Source organism: Nerophis ophidion, unplaced genomic scaffold, assembly GCF_033978795.1.
Source record: "Nerophis ophidion isolate RoL-2023_Sa unplaced genomic scaffold, RoL_Noph_v1.0 HiC_scaffold_84, whole genome shotgun sequence".
In the NCBI taxonomy this organism is placed as follows: Eukaryota; Metazoa; Chordata; class Actinopteri; order Syngnathiformes; family Syngnathidae; genus Nerophis; species Nerophis ophidion.
The window spans coordinates 170,001-173,515 of NW_026907006.1; positions in this window are offsets into that span (position 1 = coordinate 170,001).

Genomic DNA, 3,515 nt, shown 5'->3' on the forward strand with positions numbered 1-3,515 from the left:
CGTGGATCTACACCCGGGTAGGGAATTCAAAATAGGTCCCTCTATTTGCTGGAAATCAGCACAAAATATAGCTGTACATTTGCCCAACTCTCTAAAGAGGGAAAGGCAACTTTAAGCCTAAAAAGGAAAGCGGGGATTTGGAGCCCTCCGGTGGACTTCCGCCGCCGCTGCACCCTTAGCTGGAAGTCAGTGCCAAAAAAAAAAGAAGCTGCGAATAGTGTCCATGTGCCTGTCCCTTTAGGAAAGCCGGCTTGCCGTGGATCTCCACCCGGGTGGGGAATTCCAAATAGGTCCCTCTATTTGATGGAAGTCAGCAACAAAAAGCTGGATTTTTTCTAAGTGTCAAGGAGGGTGTCGCTTCCAGAAGGCCCACCTGCCTTGGATCGACACCCGGTTAAGAAACATGGAAAAAGTCCCTCTATGTGATGGAAGTCAGCAACAAAAAGCTGGATTTTTTCTAAGTGTCGAGGAGGGTGTCGCTTCCAGAAGGCCCACCCGCCTTGGATCACCACCCGGTTAAGAAAAATGAAAAAAGTCCCTCTATTTGATGGAAGTCAGCAACAAAAAGCTGGATTTTTTCTAAGTGTCAAGGAGGGTGTCGCTTCCAGAAGGCCCACCCGCCTTGGATCACCACCCGGTTAAGAAAAATGAAAAAAGTCCCTCTAGTTAATGGAAGTCAGCAACAAAAAGCTGGATTTTTTCTAAGTGTCAAGGAGGGTGTCGCTTCCAGAAGGCCCACCCGCCTTGGATCACCACCCGGTTAAGAAAAAAGAAAAAAGTCCCTCTAGTTAATGGAAGTCAGCAACAAAAAGCTGGAATTTTTCTAAGTGTCAAGGAGGGTGTCGCTTCCAGAAGGCCCACCTGCCTTGGATCGACACCCGGTTAAGAAACATGGAAAAAGTCCCTCTATTTGACGGAAGTCAGCAAGAAAAAGCTGGATTTTTTCCAAGTGTCAAGGAGGGTGTCGCTTCCAGAAGGCCCACCTGCCTTGGATCGACACCCGGTTAAGAAACATGGAAAAAGTCCCTCTATTTGACGGAAGTCAGCAACAAAAAGCTGGATTTTTTCTAAGTGTCAAGGAGGGTGTCGCTTCCAGAAGGCCCACCTGCCTTGGATCGACACCCGGTTAAGAAACATGGAAAAAGTCCCTCTATTTGACGGAAGTCAGCAAGAAAAAGCTGGATTTTTTCTAAGTGTCAAGGAGGGTGTCGCTTCCAGAAGGCCCACCTGCCTTGGATCGACACCCGGTTAAGAAACATGGAAAAAGTCCCTCTATTTGACGGAAGTCAGCAACAAAAAGCTGGATTTTTTCTAAGTGTCAAGGAGAGGGTCAATTCCAGAAGGCCCACCTGCCTTGGATCGACACCCGGTTAAGAAACATGGAAAAAGTCCCTCTATTTAATGGAAGTCAGCACAAAAAGCTGAAAATATGACAGAGTGTCAAGGAGGGTGTCGCTTCCAGAAGGCCCGCCCGCCTTGGATCGACACCCGGTTAAGAAACATGGAAAAAGTCCCTCTATTTGACGGAAGTCAGCAAGAAAAAGCTGGATTTTTTCTAAGTGTCAAGGAGGGTGTCGCTTCCAGAAGGCCCGCCTGCCTTGGATCGACACCCGGTTAAGAAACATGGAAAAAGTCCCTCTATTTAATGGAAGTCAGCAACAAAAAGCTGGATTTTTTCTAAGTGTAAAAGTTGGGATTTTTTCTAAGTGTCAACTTTTGGCGTACCAACCCTTCCAAAATAAAGTCGGGATTTTTTCTAAGTGTCAACTTTTGGTGTACCAACCCTTCCAAAATAAAGTCGGGATTTTTTCTAAGTGTCAACTTTTGGTGTACCAACACTTCCAAAATAAAGTGGGGATTTTTTCTAAGTGTCAACTTATATAGTCGGGATTTTTTCTAAGTGTCAACTTATATAGTCGGGATTTTTTCTAAGTGTCAACTTATATAGTCGGGATTTTTTCTAAGTGTCAACTTATAAAGTGGGGATTTTTTTCCAAGTGTCAACCTGTAAAGTGGGGATTTTTTTTCAAAGTGTCCACTTTTGGTTCACCATGCCTTCCAGAGTCAAAGAAGCCCCCGAGTGAGACCCAAAAAACCGGACCGAGTGATGTCATTTGGGGTCCTATTTTCAGTCATTTTGTGGGATTTCGGTGACGCCGAGGAGGGAAGCAGGTGTCAAGGGACAGGGGGGTGCCTGTCCCTTTAAGAAGGCCGGCTTGCCGTGGATCTACACCCGGGTAGGGAATTCAAAACAGGTCCCTCTATTTGCTGGAAGTCAGCACAAAAAAGCTGGAAATATGACAGGGGAAAAAAAAAAAGAAGAAGCTGCAATGATGGCAGAGTGTCCATGTGCCTGTCCCTTTAAGAAGGCCGGCTTGCCGTGGATCTACACCCGGGTAGGGAATTCAAAACAGGTCCCTCTATTTGCTGGAAGTCAGCACAAAAAAGCTGAAAATATGACAGGGGAAAAAAAAAAAGAAGAAGCTGCAATGATGGCAGAGTGTCCATGTGCCTGTCCCTTTAAGAAGGCCGGCTTGCCGTGGATCTCCACCCGGGTGGGGAATTCCAAATAGGTCCCTCTATTTGCTGGAAGTGCCCCCCCAAAAAGCTGTCCATTTCCCCAAGTTTTTAAGGAGGGAAAAGCCACTTTAAGCCTAAAAAGGAAAGCGGGGATTTGGAGCCCTCCGGTGGACTTCCGCCGCCGCTGCACCCTTAGAAGAAAAAGCTGCACTTATGGCAGAGTGTCCATGTGCCTGTGCCTTTAGGAAGGCCGGCTTGCCGTGGTTCTGCACCAGGGTAGGGAATTCAAAATAGGTCCCTCTATCTGCTGGAAGTCAGCACAAAAAAAAGCTGGAAATATGACAGAGTGTCAACTTTTAGTGTAATAGACCTGCGAAAGTCAAAGTCGGGATTTTTTCTAAGTGTCCACTTTTGGTGTACCAACCTTTCCAAAATAAAGTGGGGATTTTTTCTAAGTGTCCACTTTTGGTGTACCAACCTTTCCAAAATAAAGTGGGGATTTTTTCTAAGTGTCAACTTATAAAGTCGGGATTTTTTCTAAGTGTCAACTTATAAAGTGGGGATTTTTTCCAAGTGTCAACTTATAAAGTCGGGATTTTTTCCAAGTGTCAACTTATAAAGTGGGGATTTTTTCCAAGTGTCAACTTATATAGTCGGGATTTTTTTTCAAAGTGTCAACTTGTAAAGTGGGGATTTTTTCCAAGTGTCTACTTTTGGTTCACCATGCCTTCCAGAGTCAAAGAAGCCCCCGAGTGAGACCCAAAGAACCGGACCGAGTGATGTCATTTGGGGTCCTATTTTCAGTCATTTTGTGGGATTTCGGTGACGCCGAGGAGGGAAGCAGGTGTCAAGGGACAGGGGGGTGCCTGTCCCTTTAAGAAGGCCGGCTTGCCGTGGATCTACACCCGGGTAGGGAATTCAAAACAGGTCCCTCTATTTGCTGGAAGTCAGCACGAAAAAAAGCTGGAAATATGACAGAGTGCCCCAAAAAAAAA